General features: G+C 49.7%; 1 protein-coding gene across 44 annotated transcripts in view; it reads right to left on the reverse strand.

The window, feature by feature from the left end:
- Positions 1-21,253, reverse strand: part of LOC123757502 (ensconsin) — a 298,169-nt gene that overhangs the window by 125,410 nt on the left and 151,506 nt on the right. The gene's annotated exons all lie outside the window — the stretch shown is intronic.

A 21,253-nucleotide genomic window follows, 5' to 3' on the forward strand; every position in this document is an offset into this window, starting at 1 on the left:
TATGCTTGATATTATATATATATATATATATATATATATATATATATATATATATATATATATATATATATATATATATATATATATATACATGCATGCTTATTGTATTATATACGTTTGAAAGATAGAGCCCAGTAGCACGAACCAGCAGACAAGCAAGACGCCAAATAATTATCGAGACATGCAAGTTGAAAATGAAGGACCTAGAGCTGGAGTTCCTTGTCAAGACCAACAAGGTCTTAGCGGGTCCTTCGTCAAGACGAACACGGGGTAATAACTGAGAACACTTTCACTTGTACACCGGTAAGATGGGAACACCACACAGCAAGACAGATCCCTCCTAGAGTACGCCGCACCAGCGGGGAACCCCGCCAGAGTATCCAAACACAAACTGGGCCAAGTGGCGAGGTATGCAAGAAGCCTGGTACCGGAGACGCAAGGACTAAGCTATGCAGAGCCACGAGGGTTATGGCGCTCTTCACGCTTGAGAATCTACATATCGGATGGCAGGGACACGAGTGCAGACTAGGAGCTTGGATGTAATAAAGTAAAGCCACTTGAACCACTGGGGATCGAACGACGACCCTGCAAGCAGCAACGCCGTCCCTCTCACGACCAGTGCAAGTGGATGCATTCAAACTAAAGACAATAGAAAATGCTCAGGAGAATGAATATCAAAAGGTAAACATTCTGTACAACATAAGGGCCATTAATGAGAACTTGTGACGAAGACTAACTGGATGTTAACAATAACTTAGTGAAAGGGAAGTGAGAAAATGGAACTGACGCACAAGGAGAAACTCAATAAATCTTTCCAATGTAGATATGACGAGAAACTGAAACGAGTAACAGCTGGTCTGACGGAGCCCGGGAGCTAGCACTCACCCCAACCAGTACATTTAGGTAAGCACGCACACCATCAGGTAACTGCCTGGAATCATAACCCGTGTTCTTGCCTAGAACGTCGCATTTTGAACGCAATAGAACAATCCGTTAAGAACATTAACAAAACAAAAAAATAAACCACCGATATATTGACGTTTTCTATGCATCGGACTCTTATGTGAATTACTTGGGTTCATACGCTCCTAGTTAGGCGAAACAGTTGTATTTTGTACGGATAGGCAGAGGCCGGACTGGGGAGCACCCATACAAGATGCGGCCCGACGCTAAGTACACGACCAGCCTCTCACCAGCATCCACTAATGACAACACAACAGGTGCGGGGAGATGAGGATGCCCAGGCCGGGGGGATGAATGGGTTGTGAGGATGTGGTCACTACACCCGAGGGTGACAGCCACTCACACAGTGTGGAGTGGTGTAAGAGCCACCATGCTGGTGCTCCACCCACCTGCCCACATTATCCACACTATGCCTTAACAGTATTGTGTTCACTGGCACCCAACACGCGTACAGTCCCTCCATCATGAGGCTCAAGTGCTCTCATCTGTACCTACACCCCTCCCCTCCCTCTCTCCCTTCCTCTCCCTCCCTTCCTTCCTCTCTCCCTCCCGCCTGGCGTGGGCCTACAGGGCAACACCCAGCTCCACATCCATACCCACACCACCTCCACAACTACACCCACACTACACACAACATACTCCCATTTCTACTTGCATTTTAGCTGAGCAATTCTCTGTAATTTTAAGTACAAAGCCAAAACCAATTTAGAGGCCGTCAGCAGAGAAGCTACAGTATAACTGGAGAGGGGGACGGGGGGGGGGGGGAGGGATCAACACCTCTACAACACCACAGTCATTGGACTTAACACCCTGATAACAATGGGCGTAACCCGCACATTATTGCTCATAACGTCCCTCCGTCCAGAGCCCATCACATCTACGGGAGGGACGGCGGCCAACTACCCATTACCTCAATGTAGGGTGACCAAACTATCATTATGTGACCCAAGTACCATTATGTGACCACACTACACATTATGCCTAAGAGTGTGTATTTCAAGTTTTATATTTGTATCAATGTTCTAAATATTGGTCAAGTTTTATTCTTGGCTTTTCGTGCGTTTTACATGTGTTTTCTTTCAATATTTATTCGTTTCAATTCTTCCGCAGTGACCAAAACGTCCGCTTCTGCCTCGGCAATATTTCTTATATTTGCTGGGGGAATATTGGACGTGGACCCCTGATGTGTAATGTCTGCACCTATGGTAACTCTTCTCCACTGGCTCTATTCTGCATTTCCTCTCAAGCAGTTCACTCCAGTATCTTCTTTTCTTCTGAAACTTGGGCCTGGCTCTCCAGTATCTTCAGTGTATAAAGTGTGTTGTAGTTATAAAACAGCTAATAGTTTAGGGTTTAATGGCGTCCATGCGTGCCGTGCAGGTGCTCTGTATTCCCTCTTTGTTCAGCGAAGGCGAAGCTTGTACCGAGTACAGTACAGAAAACGGGACAACAAAAGAGATTTGAACAACAGGATTATTTTGTTCACGCTTGCTCCTCTCTCCTCTTGTCACTTCCTCCCCTGTTCTGTTCCTAGATGTGATCTGTTCTCCAGCTGAACGAGGCGTGTGACGTCTTCGGCTTAATTTTGACAGAAGAGTTAATCCCCGTGAATTAGCATGACGGCAACGCATCTCACACCCTGGTGATCACATCACCCTTGACCCGAGTTGACCTGTCTCCCCCTGGTTAGTTTCTCGGAGGTGTGAACTTCCTATTGTCTTTGTGCCGACTGTCTGGCGCCGAGCTCCTGTGGCTGTTCTGCTGTTATACTGTTCAACTGTACTGCTCTGTTACAGGACTCCTCGCCCCTCAATTGTCACACTGACACCTGTCTGTCAGGTAATTTCTTGCCCCCATGAGAGGCCCATATCCAATCACCTCAAGGTAGGGAGAGTAACGTTTCCGTCTACTCCCGCCTGCCTCTCAAGTTTGTACAGTAGCCTTCTGTGTGGTAATGTATCAAAGACTTTTTGGCAGTCCAGAAATATGTAATCTGCCCATCCTTCTGTCTTGTCTTATTTTCGTTACATTATCATAGAACTCCAGAAGGTTTGTCAGCCATGACTTCTCTGCTCTGACGAACTGAAAAGTTCTGTCTCAACCTATTTTGAGCGAGAGCGCGAGAGAGAGAGAGAGCGATGAAGAACAGAGAGCGCGCGCGAGAGAACGAGAGAGCGCCAGAGAGGAGGGGGGGATCATAAAATGGCAAGTTGTTAAGTACAATTATTAATTACAATTAAGGTCACGGCGAGCCTAACATTTATGATATCTAACAATTTAAATATCCTATTACCTGTCTTCGGTCCAGTCCCCTTGCACGCCAGGAACATTGTACAAGACGTACAATGGACGTCAGACGTATAGACGTACATTGTACGTCTCATTTCTTTCCTGCCATACCCGAATGTTTGAAGCAATATAGTTTTAACAACAGATATGAAGATATTTAACTCTTGTTTATTTCAGAAGCCAGCCAACCCGCTTCATAATCTCTACGGAACTATCCAGCCAATGTTCACTTGTCTACTTTCGTTGTCCCCAGTGGAACTATCTTAAAGTGTGAGGGTAAAGGCGGCTCCAAGTCTCACCAGAGACTTCCTGGTGTCCCCAGGGGTGCCGGGGCGGGATCCCCTAGGTGACCCTAGGAGAGCTCCCTTTGTAGTGCGTGTTGAGCACCCACTTGCACCAGGCAGGGTGTGGAGCTCGCCTCTGTACCAGTGTTCCTGCAGGCGACGGTCCTTCACTTGGTCACTTGCCCGCCGCCAGCCTGGCGCCTCCCTGCCTCCACCCTCTCCTTCTGCCCTCTCTCCCTCCCTCACACATTACATATATAATGTATGTGTATTTATATACAAATTATTATTATTATTATAATATATATATATATATATATATATATATATATATATATATATATATATATATATATATAGATATATATGTCGTACCTAGTACCCAGAACGCACTTCTCGGCCTAGTGTGCAAGGCCCGATTTGCCTAATAGGCCGAGTGATTTTCTTTATTTCCAAAATATTGTTTCCAATTGGTGGTTTTGAAATAATTATTATTATTATGTTAAGAACATAGATTATTGACTTAGTTATATTAGTAAATATATATAATATATATAAGGTGACGATTATATATATATATAATCGTCACCTTATCTCTCCCAGCCAGCCTATCTCTCTCTCACCCTATCACCCTCATGCCTGGACTGTACCTGGAGTGGGTTCTGAGAGTTCTGTTCACCATGTCAGGTGCTGGCCAGCCTTGTATTGTACAAACAAGCCACAGATCACTATTACAGTAAACGGCAAGCATAATATACACATATACAAGCCGCAGCATAAACCCACCAATACACGGGTCAACATAAGCAACATAAACCCACCAATACACGGGTCAACATAAGCAACATAAACCTACCAATACACGGGTCAACATAAGCAACATAAACCTACCAATACACGGGTCAACATAAGCAACATAAACCCACCAATACACGGGTCAACATAAGCAACATAAACCTACCAATACACGGGTCAACATAAGCAACATAAACCCACCAATACACGAGTCAACATAAGCAACATAAACCCACCAATACACGGGTCAACATAAGCAACATAAACCTACCAATACACGGGTCAACATAAGCAACATAAACCCACCAATACACGAGTCAACATAAGCAACAGACCTACCAATACACGGGTCAACATAAGCAACATAAACCCACCAATACACGGGTCAACATAAGCAACATAAACCTACCAATACACGGGTCAACATAAGCAACATAAACCCACCAATACACGAGTCAACATAAGCAACATAAACCTACCAATACACGGGTCAACATAAGCAACAGGCCTACCAATACACGGGTCAACATAACCAACAAACCCACCAATACACGGGTCAACATAAGCAACATAAACCTACCAATACACGGGTCAACATAAGCAACAGACCTACCAATACACGGGTCAACATAACCAACATAAACCCACCAATACACGGGTCAACATAAGCAACAGACCTACCAATACACGAGTCAACATAAGCAACATAAACCCACCAATACACGGGTCAACATAAGCAACATAAACCTACCATTGCGCTGGTCAAAATAATCCCACTCCATGGATGTGTCGCTCTGATCTCCGTCGACCTGATCCAATTTAACGTTGAGTTTCAAGACCATATTTTTAGGGCTTGGTCCCTCCTCGGACTCCATCAGCAGGAGACTTCTACCGAGCTCCTGACACAGGGGCGTGAGGGCCTCCCTCAGGGGCTGGTGATGCTTGTAGGGCAGCTCCACCAACGTCCCTTCAACTTCAATTTCAGGCACCGACTGTTGCACGGCGCATCTGTGGTCGAAGTGGTGAAGGTGTTGCATGTGAGCGGGCACGGAAGCGGTGTAGTCTAGGAGCCCGAAGAGCCCCGGGGAGATGTGACTGTCGGCGAGGTCCGCGAAGGAGAGGGCGGCGCCCATGCGAGCCGCCCTGCGGCTGTCTCTCTCGGAACGGAAAATATCGTCACCGAGCAGATCTTGACAACTGTAACTGTGCTTCTTCTTCCGGAAACTAATCAGATCTAAGAATGCCGGCCGTTTTGGCCCCAGGAACGTTTCACTTTTCTTATCGTCCATCGGCTCGTCCTGTGCCACAAGAGATTGTTGGGAGCATGACAAACTCCTGTAGGCATTAGGAGTCGCCAGTGGGGAATTGTTAGCTGTTAGTGAGGCTATTTTGTCGAGTTCTACAGCAAGTTCGGAGGTGCTGGCCCTAAGACACTTGCGCACCTGGCGGTTCACCTCGGAAGCCACTATCTCCGGCAACCGGTTGAGGCTGTCAACAAGAGTGTGTTCAATAGCCTGCCGGAGGAGTGCTGTAGGACTCTCGCGGGGCCTGGGCCGCTCCGCCGATGGGTCTATGCTCTCGTCAGTGGAAAAATACGCCGAATCCCGGTGAGGTTCGTAATTGTTGGCCGCAGGAAGGGGGCTCAGTGTAGCGTCACTTTCGTCAACGCTAAAGTCCTGGCCGAAGAACACGTTCGGAGGAGCAGGCGAACACGAAGAACTTTCACCAGCTGTTTCCAAGACACCCGGTGGTTCCTCAGGTGGTTCCACTGGACTTAAAAGCGTTGGCGTAAGAGAATATATATCATTGAATGAAGTACTGCAAACATGCGTTCTCCGTGCCTCCGGTGAGGAAGTGAACGGTAGTGCATAAATGGGCGAGGAGGACTGGGAAGAGGACGAGACTGCCTCCGGTTCCTCACGCTGAACGGGTAGAGTGAGGGGAGACACACAAATACCTTTCCTGCGGTGGGCGATGTTTCGAACACCTGGATGCTCGGGTGAGGGATAAACTTTATCTGAAGCTCTGGCAGGATCCAACTGACTAGTTACAGTCTGCAGAAGCTGTGGCAGTTGAGGCTTCGCCAAAGAGGTGTTCAGTCCGGGAGGGCGTAGAGAAGATGGTGACAAGTGTGACCGAGGGAGTAGTGGCGGACGTGGCGGCAAGAATGGCGACTGGGGTGAGGATGGCAACACTGGCGAGCATGGCGACAGTGGTGAACGCATTCGCATGAAGGGTCGCGATTGTAAGTGGTGGTCGCGGAGGCAATGGGGCGGGTAACAACGGCACTGAGCGGAAACTACGACACTTCCGAGGGTATGGCGAGGCTTGTCGAGGAGCCCCTAAACTCTGCCCACCGTCCATGCCCTCGGGCAGGGTCAGGAGACTTGGGGAGGGCATCGCCTGCGCCCACCGGAACATGCGGAGGCGCTGCTGCTCTCGCTGCGCCACGAAGCTGTCGCCGCACTCCTCGTACGCCTCCGTGTCGACAGCCTCGGGAGTAGTGGTAGTGGAAGCAGAGTTCTTGAAGTACAGCGTCTCGTATATGTGGCTGTCGTCGTCATAGGTCTCTGGCTTCCGGCTGGGTGGGGTATGGCTGGGTGGGGTATGGCTGGGTGGGATATGGCTGGGTGGGGTATGGCTGGGTGGGGTGTGGCTGGGTGGGGTACCAACAGGTAGCGTATGAGGTGGTGATGTACGACTGGCTGATGTATTGGTGGACAGTGTACTACTTGTTGCTGTACAACTGGGTGGTGTACGGCTAGGCGGTGTATGGTTCGGCGGTGTACGACTGGGCGGCGTATGACTGGGCGGCGTACGGCTGGGTGCGCCACCTGTATTGAGGTCCGCACTAGAAGACCTGCCGTCGTGGTCGTCCTGGTGTGGCTGTGTGGTGGTGATGGTGCACGCCTCCGCAGGCGCAGTGTCTTCAGGCGACAGGTCCCACACGACACACACAGACCTCGGCTCCACCATGGATGGTCGCCGGAGCTCCAGCTGGGAGTCCAAGGAATGCCCCAATCTATTTAATATTTGGTCAGGTTCCGGCATTTCGTGCGTCCCACTTAAGTAATATGTGGGAATAAACTTCTTGTTGAGGCGGATGGTAGACGACATGGCTTTGAAGGACTTGAGTAAAAAGTTCGATGCTCGGCTGGCTACGGTAGGCCGAGGGGCGGGCGAGGGGGGTAGACTGTCCTCTGCACAACTCTCAGCGTAGCTCTCGCCGTCGGTCGAATCCATAGCGTGGAGTCGACGGTGTACATGGGAGTTGACCTGGGTGGCGTCATCGCCGGAGTCGGGAGTCTTGGAAGGTCTGAGCCTCTGACGAAGACGCAGGGAGGCGCGGGCTCGCGCGGCGCTCTCACGCTTCTTGTGTTTGACTCTCGCTGATCTTTCCCGCCTCTCTTGTTTATCTTGCAATATCTTAGCTACGGCTTCCTTGATCACATCACGGGAGCTGCGACGTCGGGTTCCTGTGCGATATAAAGGTTTGTCTATTTCACCGTCGCTCAAGGGTCTGGTGTCTGGCAGGGGACACAACGGAAGGGACGGCAATGGGCTGGGAGGCTCCGTTTCATCCCAGGACCCACTGGCTGTCAGCGACCTGGGGAGCTCGTGGCTGCTGGACCTCTCTAGGCCCTCCTAGAGGCCGTGGCTGGGGTGGGGACCAGTGGCCTCCCTTCCTGCACTTCACTGGTGTCTTGGGCGATGGGTCAGGAGTAGTGTCCCATGGCTTACCTCCACACTGGTCACTACCAACACTGTTACTGCAAGCTCCCCTCGCCCACAGGACCACTACAGCTGCTCTCACGACCCCTCCGGAAGAAACTAAGAAACCCGAGTCGGGGCATCATGCCCAATACCCGCGTCGGCCCTCCCGAGGACAGAGCACAAGGGCGTGCTCAACCTTACGTGCTGCCTCTCACCCCACGTCCTGCTCGACAGACACCTTCAGCAACTCGTGCACCATCCCTCACATACACCCCCACACAACACCGTGCTCACCACTCCACAGCCAGGTGTACACTGACACTCGCCATGCAAGTGGCCACGGCTTTGCGGTCGAAGTCCTGACGAAATCCTCACCACAGTATCAAACTTCAATACCATTTCATTTTAACATCGTTCTGTTTCAGAACTGTTCGCTAGCTTAGTAAATTCCCGAATGCAAAAACTACAATATTCCCTATTCGTAGCGTAAATGGGAGGTATAGAATGATGGTTAATGTACCAATACACAATGATGGAGATACGAGAGCATGTGGGATTATTAACCCAAGACACTGAAGGTAAGGGGACGCTGCCTCGGGTGGCTGGTACACAGGTAAGGGGACTAGTCTCCAGTCAAGTAATAACATGCTTGTCTCAGAAGCCACACACACGTATATATGCATACTTAACAAGAGGGGTAAATATAAAAATGTTGTGGATTCCTTCTCACATTAGGCCTGCAGGAACATGATAAAGTTGACGCCCTTGCTAAAGTTGCAGTAAATAAAGACAGTATTGAACGGAATCTCGAGTTATCAAATAGGTCCCTTAAAAGTGTCATTAGACGAGAACTCCTGGATGAATTTGAAGAAATTAGAACAATGCAAACTGGAACTAGCAGGTCCATTGTTTATCACACTGAAATATGTGAAATAACACGTGTATTGGGCAAGTCAGTAGACTAACAGACGTTGTCACAGCTCCAATACGACTTGGCTATAAGTATCTCAGTTCAGTTCAGCTTGTATAGGGATCGGGATGAAGTAAAGTGTGTGGACAAAGACAGGGACACACTCGAACACTATCTTAGATTGTTGTAAAATTGAGCCATTTAGAGAAACCTAAACTCGTGTTGTACGATATGTTGTATGATATGACAACCTATCTTATTACTAAGGATAAAATCCCTGAAATCCTTGCACTGTATCCATATTTCGTTCCCAGTAGATAAACGACATATAAGATTAAGAAACTAATAGTGTATTGTGAAGACTAATAATAAACAGCAGCGCCCCTATGACTCTGTAATATCTCCATTGCTCAAAGAATTATGTATTAGCGATAAGACCTACCATTAATGTATAATGACTTACTATATATATATATATATAGCTCTTGAAATAGAGCATTCTCTGTAACTGACATTGTAATTATAAGGTGTGAAGGATAGATGAAATTGTTTATGTAATAATCTCCGTTGAGGTCTGATAAAGACCTTGTGTGCCCTCTGTAATTGTTTTTGCGCTACTGCTTACAGGATGAGTATAGGGTGCACAATAAACTAGCCGCCTCCGGCGGCAACAGTCAATCAAATCAGGTAAGGGGGACGTTGCCCCTGGTCCCGGTGGCTGGTACACACGGTAAGGGGACTCGCTGGAGAAGTTCCCACCCACACAACCCTCCACAACACTAACAATCATTCACAACACACACACTACAAAGCATCACACACATTAATATGAAGCATTCAAAGGACGCACCCCCCCTTCCCAGACAATCTAAAAGATTAAGTAACAATTCCGGTCTACTTGGCAGAAATGAACATTAAAAAAAAAAGACTAGAAACCTGCAGTTTACCTGTTCGTCTGTTTCCAGAGTTCTTGTCCTCAAACCCGTCGGCGGAGGGAGGCTTGGAAAAGTTACTTAACTGCACAATGACACCCCCAATAACGCCATGCATTCCCTAGGAAGTATCGAGCCAGTCCATGGGCGCGAGTTCGATCCCATTGCACGGCCAAAATATTTATTAAGACCAGGGATAGTGTTAAACAAGGCAGGAGAGCCAGCGCGCGTGACGTGGGGGCACGTGAGGGAGGAGCCACGAGGGGCCCAGGTCAAGTTACTTGACGGAAAGAGGAACACGGAGCGAGTCGCCTTACCTGCCGGAAGCCAGCCGTCGATGAAGGTGCCGTGGGAGAGGTACCAGAGCAGCACCAGACACGCCGACGCCACCGCCAGAGGGTGCAACATTGTCTCACAATGTGTCCACTTCAACAAGGTGCGAGGAGTGCCGGGCCGCCCACCCGGGCCGCCCAACCACCCACACAACCCTGATAACGGGTATCGGGTAGCCGCCCCCCCCCTCCCAACAGGTTTACACCAACAACCCGCTTAACTGGCAGCGTCACCCATCCCACCCACCCGACAGGTCGTCCGCCTCTCCCCACAATCCACCTTTCACAACACACAATCATCGCAATAACAATAATTGTAAGTTACAGGCTTCGTGCCTACTTTTGATAATTGCTTACATAAACGATTTAAAACTCCAAATGCCCATAACGACCTGATATATGGGGCGAAATGTTTTTTAGCACACTAAAATGTGTCGACAGCCATGGGGGGGGACAACACTCCAATGCCGACAGCCCTGGGGGGGAGGAGTGGGAGGGACAACACTCCCATGCCGACAGCCACTCATTCTCTAGCGTTCTATGCCTCATGAAATCCTAAGTTGCATATTCTTTTTGTCAAATACAAAACATCAAAGATCTTGGGCCTGCTTACCAAAAAAAAAATGATCTGTATTCTCTAGAGCGCAGGCGGGAGGAATAATATTTAATAATTTACACTAGGAAAGGACTTGGACAGGTGCCATATCTGCACAATGAAATACCTCCACACGAGGTCAGGTCTGGCAAGGAGGTCCAAACTACCTTCGTTGACAAGCATAGGTGGAAGAGGCAATAGGTGTTAACATTAAGTGCTCAGAAGGACTTCTCAACAATCTGCCTCTCAAGATACCCCAAAAAGAGAACCTTATGAACACCTCCAATGATACCTGATCAACTTTGACGTGATTCATACCTGAGGTTCTGGGAGTGCTTCTACTTTCCAAGCCCGGCCTGAGGCCAGGCTCGACTTTTGATAACTTGGTCCAACAGGCTGTTGCTTGAGTGGCCTGCAGGCCCCACATAGCCCACTATAATCTGGTTGGTCCCGTACTGCTTGCAAGATTGTATCTAAGTACCTCTTAATACGTCAGAGTGTGAGCAGCGGCGTCCAACAGCCTGGTTGATCAGGCCACCAACCAGGAGGCCTGGTCACAGACGGGGCTGCGGGAGACATTTATTCCTGGAAGTCACCAGAGATAGACAACAGGTAGGAGACATGATCACAATGTGAACAATGCCGGGGATTAACAGGTGGAGAGCAACAGTCATGTCTAGTCGAGGACAACGGGACGAGAGGACACACGTGCACCTTAACACACACCACAAACACACGTATTAATATACAGAGAAAAGATAAGAAAATGATACACTGGCGTAAAGGAAAATATATTCTAGAAAACAAATAACGACACTGAGGGGCCGGGTACTTACAGCTAGGAGTCTCAGTCAAACACGTGTACCTAAGTACTGATAGGCAAGCACCAAGTAACTGCAAAACTCAAATATACATAACAAACACTTCTTTATAGTGACCCCAGTAATCAGTGCCTTAAGGACCATTTTCTCAAGTCTCTACTTTACTCACCGTTTTCTTCTCCACGAGCCTTTTATGGCAGACTAACCCAAATTCCCGCACTCACCTGAAATTACAAGAAAACAGGAGATAAATAGATCGTCACAGACGTGTACAACAATCTTCTTGTAAACAAATTAAATCCATAATATACATCGCAAGATAATCAATTCAGGCCCAGCCATTAAATAAATTCCAACAAGGCGTAAGCCTATTTACATAGATTTTTACATATGCAACTCAAGGTAGGTAGGCCTAATTACCCAGGGGTGACTAAGGAGATTAGATTAAATCTGATTAACCATCACTGAAGCGTTATAACCACACACTAAACAGCCACACCTATGCCACACAACCCTAGATACAAACCTAGGTAAAGCCTAGGTACCAACAGCCACAATAGAGGTCACCACTAACTGCCGCAGACCCAAGACCTTCCTCCCAGAGGGCGGTATTTCAGGACGGAACACGTGGTAATTTTACCTTAAGGAATTTGTTTTTCTTCTGCTCCCAAAATATGGAGCGGCCGCCACACACTATTTTGGTGAGCGTTCATACTGCGGGGAGAACCTCGCTCTCAGGGCAAGGAAATTCTCTACATTGTTGTTGGTCTATGTTAGTCCTCCACACACCACCCCTTCTGCCAGTATGCTTCTGTTGTTGTCATCATCATCATCCCCCCCCCCTCATATTATACATTATATAATTATATAAATATCTATATATCTAACACACACATACATTCTTCCACCCTCTCCCCCACACACATCGTGAGAATAAGAACTGCTGAAGGCCTATTGGCTCACATACACAAGTGTTTTAGGGGTGAGTATTCATCTATCTGTGCTTGCGGGGGTTGAGCTTCGGCTCTTTGGTCCCGCCTCTCAACTGTCAATCAACTGGTGTACAGATTCCTGAGCCTATTAGGCTCTATCGTATTTACATTTGAAACTGTATGGCGTCTGCCTCCACCACATTACTGCCTAATGTATTCAACTTGTTAACTACTTTGGCACTGAAAAAGTTCTTTCTAATGTCTCTGTGGCTTATGTGGGTACTCTGTTTCCACCTATGTCCCCTTATGCGAGTACCAACCGTACTAAGTCCTCATCTACTCTGCCAATTATCTACTTATCAGAGTAGAGTAGTATATGCCCCATACAAGGGCATCCTACTCTGTCCTTGCATATGCCGCTGATGATGATGATGATGATCTTATGTTGTGGGCTTCAGGAGACAGGTTCGGACGTGATATTCAACTCCTAATATCTTTCTCGTGTCCGTTTAGTGGAGGACTTCGTCTCCTATTCGGTGTCCTGGGTCTGGCCTCCTGCTCCCTCCACCTAGTTTCATTGCCTGACATTTACCTGGGTTAAACTTTAGTAGTCATTTTTTGGACCATTCCTTCAGTTTGTCCAGGTTATTTAGTAGTCCTCTTGCTATTTTCCTCGATCTTAATCCTCCTCGTAATTTTGGCATCAAGAGCAAACATGAGAGAACAAGTGCTGACGTTCCTGTGTGTACACCAGACACACCTGACTCGTCTCGATCTGTGTACACCTGGTGCACCTCGGGGTGAGGTATTAGCGAGAAATTAACCAGAGTAAGTAGCAGCGGAGGAAGCAGCACAAAACCGTTCCTGCTGCGAAGCCAACCTTGGGCTTCATACCCCACCTCCACCGTCACACACACCAGGATTAATATGTATTAATATGTCGGTGTATGTACATACATACCAACAGGCAGATTCAGTGTCTCTATGAACATATAACAGAAGTGAAAGCTCTCGGTATGTTCAAGTGGCTTGATCAGAGACCGCACCGCAGGGACAGTGATCCCTGGAACACATGGTAGGTAGTGTCAGCGGTTCAACATCCTCCCAGAGAGTATAAGAAATATTGCCGGAACAACCGTGGACACCTTCAAGAGAAAACTGAATAGTTTTCTTCAAGGAGTGCCGGACCAACCGGGCTGTGGTGGGTATGTGGGCCTGCGGGCCGCTCCAAGCAACAGCCTGGTAGACCAAACATCTCACAAGTCAAGCTTGGCCTCGGACCGGGCTTCGGAAGTAGAAGAACTCCCAGAACCCCATCTGATACCTGGTACCCCCATCTGAACCAGGTATCAGAGATTGTAATCTTGATGATTTCTTCATTGGTTGTGAAGATCAGATAGATAATTTGTGTTCCTAGTTGGCTCTTATCTCCTGATTGAGCGAAAATGTCACAATCTAAGTAGTTCTCTAACCTGTGGTTGGTTATTTCTAGGTTGGTTTCTTGTTATAATGTTATTGTTTGATAACCACATCTTAAACCGAGTAGCAAATTAAACAAAGCATTCATTCTAAGCGAGGACCCCTAAATCGATGATCTAACAACTAGAATGTTTTAAGCGTAAATAGTATAAAAACTTGACTGTTTTCAACCATAAATGTTCAGATGTAGGGGCTTGGGAGCTGGCGTTTGACCCTGTAGATACTTCTAGGTGAGCATATCTAGTATATGGTCATGTAACAACCGTCCCCCCCCCCCCCCCGGCCTGCCAAGATGACCACACAAGGCTGAGTTGACACGCACACGGAGGATTAGAGGCCAGACAAGTGACACACACACACACACACACACACACACACACACACACACACACACACACACACACACACACACACACACACACACAGAATGCATTAGGCAGTGATGTGGTGGAGCCAGACTCCATACACAGTTTCAAGTGTAGATATGATAAAGCACAGTTGGCTCAGGAATCTGTACACCAGATGACCGACAGTTGAGAGGCGGGACCAAAGAGCCGAAGCTTAACCCCCGCAAGCACAACTAGACGAGTCCCCACACACACACAAGCAACCATCAACAAGTGGAGAACATCAACTACAAAAGCCACACTCACCCACAGAGAAGTTGACAACACTTCCTACAAGATAAGACACATTCACACAGGAAATACTTCAGATCCACTTGCTGCGCCGCACCGTATTGTGCATTATTGTGCACCACGTTGACACACAACTCGTGGCGTGGTTGCAACCAGGATGGCAAGTTGCAGGGGGTCACAACCATGCAACCCAACCGGGACAAGTCATACGTCCGGCTGCGAGGAGCTGCCTCTAACAGCCTGGTTGAACAGACCATGAACCAGGAATCCTAGACAGAGACCAGCTCATCCTCCAAACTAACATTAGATAACTAACCGTCACCCCTACACTATCACGCCCCTCCCCCCCCCTCACAACCACGCCCCTCCCCCCCTCACAACCACGCCCCTTCCCCCCCCCCGTCACAACCACGCCTCTTCCCGCCCCGCCCCCCCCCCGTCACAACCACGCCTCTTCCCGCCCTCCCCCCCGTCATAACCACGCCCTTTCCCCCCTCACAACCACGCCCCTCTCCCCCCCCCCCGTCACAACCATGCCCCTCCCCCCTCTCTACCTTGTCCCCCAAGCACTGCTGTGACACTCGCCCTACTCCCACGGCCGTGCCGGAGAGGCGGGTGCCCCTGGCGTGGGCAGCCGTGGTGGTGGGGTACACGAGGGCCTCCACATGACGTGTTTCCCTGTGTCAACAAGCTCGGGTGGGCGCCGTGCACTCATGATATCTATTATGTAATCCTGGCAGGTCTCCACCCACGCCACCATAGCCTCCCCCACGCCGCCCACTACCACCCTCGCACACACAGACGGTGGAGCACTGACAATGCCAAGCACAAATGACTGTCAAGACTTGTCAACATTTCCTGGAAAGCATGCCTAGTCTTCACTCTCACCAATCGCAAAAAACGGGAACCCAGGAGCTTAACATCGACTCTGCAGGCACAAATAGACGAGTACATGTGAACGCTCTCCCCCCAATCTTTATTTTTATTTGTATATATACAAGAGTTCTCACATTCTTGTCAAGCCACTAGCCACGCACAGCGACTCAGACAGAACCGCTGTTGCAACACAGTTGACTACTGTGTTAGCAACACAGTACTAGGGAGACTATGCATCTATGCAACAGTAGCAGCGCTAGATGTGACAGCAGGGGAAGCAAAGACCCAAATGAAGGACACGCATCACACATCTAGTCAGGATCCTATACGAGGCGCCGGGGATCCTATACGAGGCGACGGGGATCCTATACGAGGCGACGGGGATCCTATACGAGGCGACGGGGATCCTATACGAGGCGCCGGGGATCCTATACGAGGCGACGGGGATCCTATACGAGGCGACGGGGATCCTATACGAGGCGACGGGGATCCTATGAGGCGACGGGGATCCTATACGAGGCGACGGGGATCCTATACGAGGCGACGGGGATCCTATACGAGGCGCCGGGGATCCTATACGAGGCGCCGGGGATCATGGAGACCTCCGCGGCCGCCCAGTCCATAGGAGCCCACTAGCAATTACAACAATTTAATAAAATGCAAATGTCAAAGCAATGTAAGACAAAGAATGTTAACTAGAGTATAGGGAGGAGAGAGGAGGCAGGACAAGAGGCCGGCAGGGTGAGTCAGCGAGGCAGTCGTTGCTCATCATGCTCATCGCTGCCTCTCACCATGACCTCATCCTATCATTCTCCCCACACACTCTTCTCCTCCACACACCAATTCTCAATGAACATTTTATAATGTAAAGCCATTTATTAATTACGGATTACAATTTAAACTCTTAGGAATTAGGGAGGAATCCAAGATTATAATTAGAAGTTAAGATAAATTTGTAGAGGAAAATTAGCTTAGAACCAGACACCACTCTGGTAAACAACGCTTGCTAGCTCAAAGTTGTGAGAGGCAGTTGTTGAGTTATTCGTGCCGTTTCACTGATAAAGTGCCCGAGTACCCAAGGATTGGGTTGTGGACCATCTACAAGAACGAGATAATTTATGCCTTACACACACACAAATATTTACCAAACCTCCTCCGACAGATTAACTATCAGAGCAGCAGGAGGTGTGAGGGGTGTTAGGAGGGGAGGGAGGGAAGGAAGGGGAGGGAGAATGGGGGAGGGGAAATGAGGGTTTAAGGAAGGTTTCGGAGCCCCATCAGCAATATAGACTCCAAATGCCCTTTTAACAATATGATTAAATCCTCATTTAGGTTAACTTACGATGGCCCGTGATAGGGAAGCCAAGGTAACATACAGCTGGATTTTACAGGTCGTTCTCTTAATCTGCCACAACGTACAAAATATTACGTGCTAACCTGAAAGCAACGTACTAACCCAAGCAGCCCACCCAACCTAACTGTTACTTTTCATAGTGCTTGGTAATTTGTATGTTGGGGACCGTAAGGTACAAAACTAGACGTACTAGTAGAGAGGATGGGTTGAATATTAAATTGTCTACTGAATAGATCACCGAGAGTGGTGGGAAGCTAAACTACAACCAGATACCTGGTTGATGGGGTTCTAGGTCTTCTACTCCCCAAGCCCGGCCCGAGGCCAGGCTTGACTTGTGAGAGTTTGGTCCACCAGGCTGTTGCTTGGAGCGGCCCGCACGCCCACATATCCACCACAGCCTGGTTAATCCGGCACTCCTTGGAGAAAACTATCCAGTTTTCTTTTGAAGATGTTCACGGTTGTTCCGGCAATATTTCTTATACTCGCTGGGAGGTTGTTGAACAACCGCGGACCTCTGATGTTTATACAGTGTTCTCTGATTGTGCCTATGGCACCTCTGCTCTTCACTGGTTCTATTCTGCATTTTCTTCCATATCGTTCACTCCAGTACGTTGTTATTTTACTGTGAAGAAACAGGTTACGGTGTAGGTGCGGAGGTCGGGCCCACAAGGTACGGGGCCGACACAGACCCACTACCTCCTGCTCAAATGAGACAAACACAACCAACAGGCGTCGACACCCGCCACTGACGACACACACATGAAAACTCGCTGGAAAACGGCGGAAAAAAAACTAACAATTCTTGTAATGAGCAGGCGGGGAACAATATGGTGTTCAGCCGTCACACACGAGGCCACTTTTATGTACCAACTATTCAACCATTGTACTGTTCTGATATTTTGTAAACATTACTATTGTCATTACAGAAAGAATCGCCAAGTAAAAGGTCTGGTTGATACCTGGTTCATGGGGTTCTGGGAGTAGTTCTACTGCCCTAGCCCGGCCCGAGGCCAGGCTTGACTTGTGAGAGTTTGGTCCACCAGGCTGTTGCTTGGAGCGGCCCACAGGCCGCGGGCCGCTGTGAATGTCTGTGGATAACAGTGCCACAGTGTGGATGAAGAGCGGATGAGGGTGGTGGTGGATGTGGTGGTGGATGCTACAGACCAAATTTAAACAAATGCTGGCGAGACTGCCGTTAGGCCTAGTAGCCCGAAAACAAAAGAAGTGTTTCTCAGTATTGTGCGCACATTACCAACACTCTTCATCATTAACAATGTGTTGCGATAGTCCTGTGTGGCCTTCACACCGGGAAGCTTAGAAGGTCAAGCATGTTCATCCTGCGAGCAGCCGCCACCAACAGCCTGCTTGACCGGATCACCAACCAAGAGGCCTGGTAAAAGACCGGGCCGCGGGGACGTTGATCCTCGGAACCAAGGTAACAACAAGGTTACGTATCATTGAGTTTTTCAGGTTTTGTTCAGCTCTATTAGTTTGTAATTCCTGTTCTAGCGCAGTTTAATATGGAAGAAAAAAACGTGAGTTAGTTTGTTTAAACCCGCCAACTGCCTCCAACTTCTAACTACCGATACAACTGTTGTATTTTAACCTGTACGTGACAAGTACAGCACCTTTTCAAGTTTCAGAATTCTGTAGTTGTTACTTTATTTATTGGGAATTAATGGTTTTTAAGGTAGCCAATTCTTGTGAAACAGGAATTGGGCTGAATCTGTCAGCCAAATTTTGAAAATTATTCCTTAGCTTCTGTAAGTTATGACAGTTGAGAGAGTGATTCAGGGAATGTACTCACCTAGTTGTGCTTGCGAGGGGGGGGGGGTTGAGCTTTGGCTCTTTGGTCGGGTTCGTGGCGTAGAACTCACGAGGGACTCTTCAGGTAAGTCTGCAGGTAAACAATACCTGTACTTTCATCATATGCCGTGATCTCTCACGCATATGGGTACCTGGATTGTACCTGGACAGGGTTCTAAGAGTTATTCTACTCCCCAAGCCCGACCCGGGGCCAGGCTTGACTTGTGAGAGCTTGGTCCAACAGGCTGTTGCTTGGAGCGGCCCGCAGGCCCACATACCCCCCCCCCCCCACAGCCTGGTTATAGTTGGCACCCCCATGCACTCACCAACGAGGTGTCAGATGAGACTGAAGAGCACCCATCGCACTCACCGAGAGTGATGAGTGGTGCTCATGGGGGCGCAGAATGGTACTGGTATGGTAAGATAATGGGGCGAGTGGGGTATGGTGGGTAGACGGGGTATGGTGGAGAATGGTTAAGTACGGCCAGTAGGGCGGGTATAAATAGATGTGAGTGGAGGGGAAGTGCAGTGTATAGTGCATTAGTGGGGGTGAGCAGCGTGCCTGAATCAGTGGTGGGGGTGTGCAGCGTGCCTGAAGCAGTGGTGGGGGTGAGCAGCGTGCCTGAAGCAGTGGTGGAGGTGAGCAGCGTGCCTGAAGCAGTGGTGGGGGTGAGCAGCGTGCCTGAAGCAGTGGTGGGGGTGAGCAGCGTGCCTGAAGCAGTGGTGGGGGTGAGCAGCGTGCCTGAAGCAGTGGTGGGGGTGGGCAGCGTGCCTGAAGCAGTGGTGGGGGTGAGCAGCGTGCCTGAAGCAGTGATGGGGGTGAGCAGCGTGCCTGAAGCAGTGGATGGGGGTGGGCAGCGTGCCTGAAGCAGTGGTGGGGGTGGGCAGCGGGCCTGAAGCAGTGGTGGGGGTGAGCAGCGGGCCTGAAGCAGTGGTGGGGGTGAGCAGCGTGCCTGAAGCAGTGGTGGGGACACCCATAACGAGCACACAGCTGGAGTAAGTGGTGGGGGAGAGGAGGGGGTGACTCACCAGCAAGTCATTCCCCCAGGCAGAAGTGTCGTACCAAAGATGAGGATGCTAGTCTCTTGTACCTCTAACTACCCCTCCCCTCCTCCCCCCCCCCCTACGCCCCCCCCCACTTGTCACCAGGCTGTTGTGTACACCCACGCCCACCCCTCCCCCTTCACCCTAACCTCACACCCCCCCACCCCCCTCAAATCTCCTCCAGCCTCACACCCACCGTACAATTCGATCCCCCCCCCCCCCCACACACACCATCTCCTTGGTTGTGTCATCAACCTCTCTGTCAACACCTGCAACACCACCCCGATGGTGACCACCTCACTATACTATATGCACACAACATGAACTGACGTCACCACAACTGACGTCACCTCGAAGCTCGAGGGCTGCTTGCCTACCCCCCCCCCCCCCTCAGGGACTTCATGATCTTATTGCGGTTTTTATACTCACCTAATTGTGCTTGCGGGGGTTGAGCTCTGGCTCTTTGGTCCCGCCTCTCAACTGTGTGAAGGAGCAGTGGTAGCGGGGGCGTGAGGGGTGGAGGGGGAGCGTAAGATTAGTTCAAACAGCACCTATAAAGCTTCCTCACTGGAGGGGGGGGGGGAAGAGACCGGCTGGATACTCAACTCCTAAACTCTCCCTTTCCCAGGTACCAAACTACTGCAGGAACAGCCTGGTTACCCAGGTCACCGTGGGTCAACAACCAGGCCACTGGCGATAACAACAGCCTGGTAGATCCAGCAGGCATTAATACCCTAACAAGGGCGACGCGGTGCAGAACCAACACGTTATCAGCCGACAACTCTGCTGACCTCACCCTTATCTGCTCTACTACATTCTCAAGATAACGTGAAGGCTTGTCCTGGCGGTGGAGGTGTGTCCAGTCACGGAGGTGTGTCCAGTCACGGAGGTGTGTTGGGGAGCCGGTCGTCCGAGCGGACAGCACGCTGGACTTGTGATCCTATGGTCCCGGGTTCGATCCCGGGTGCCGGCGAGAAACAATGGACAGAGTTTCTTTCACCCTATGGCTCTGTTACCTAGCAGTAAAATAGGTACGTGGGTCTTAGTCAGCTGTCACGGGCTGCTTCCTGGGGGCGGAGGCCTGGTCGAGGACTGGGCCGCGGGGACACTAAAGCCCCGAAATCATCTCAAGATAACCTCAAGATAGCCCTGTCCCGTGACGGGGGGGGGGGGGGAGGCGTGGAAAGGGGGGTGGAGACGTGGAGGAGGGGGGGTGGAGACGTGGAGGAGGGGGGGTGGAGACGTGGAGGAGGGGGGGGGGGTGGAAACGTGGAGGAGGGGGGGGTGGAGACGTGGAGGAGGGGGGGTGGAGACGTGGAGGAGGGGGGGGGGTGGAGACGGACGTGGGGGCGTAAATAGGGGGGTAGCAGGGACGGAAGTCAGTCATTATGCACCCCATACCCATCCCGTCTTCAGAGAAAACAAGTGTGGGTGGAGTGGGCAGGAAGGGTGTGGTGGAGACCTGGCTGGGGAGACCATCAACCAGGAC

Source organism: Procambarus clarkii, chromosome 19 (assembly GCF_040958095.1).
Source record: "Procambarus clarkii isolate CNS0578487 chromosome 19, FALCON_Pclarkii_2.0, whole genome shotgun sequence".
Taxonomy (NCBI): domain Eukaryota; kingdom Metazoa; phylum Arthropoda; class Malacostraca; order Decapoda; family Cambaridae; genus Procambarus; species Procambarus clarkii.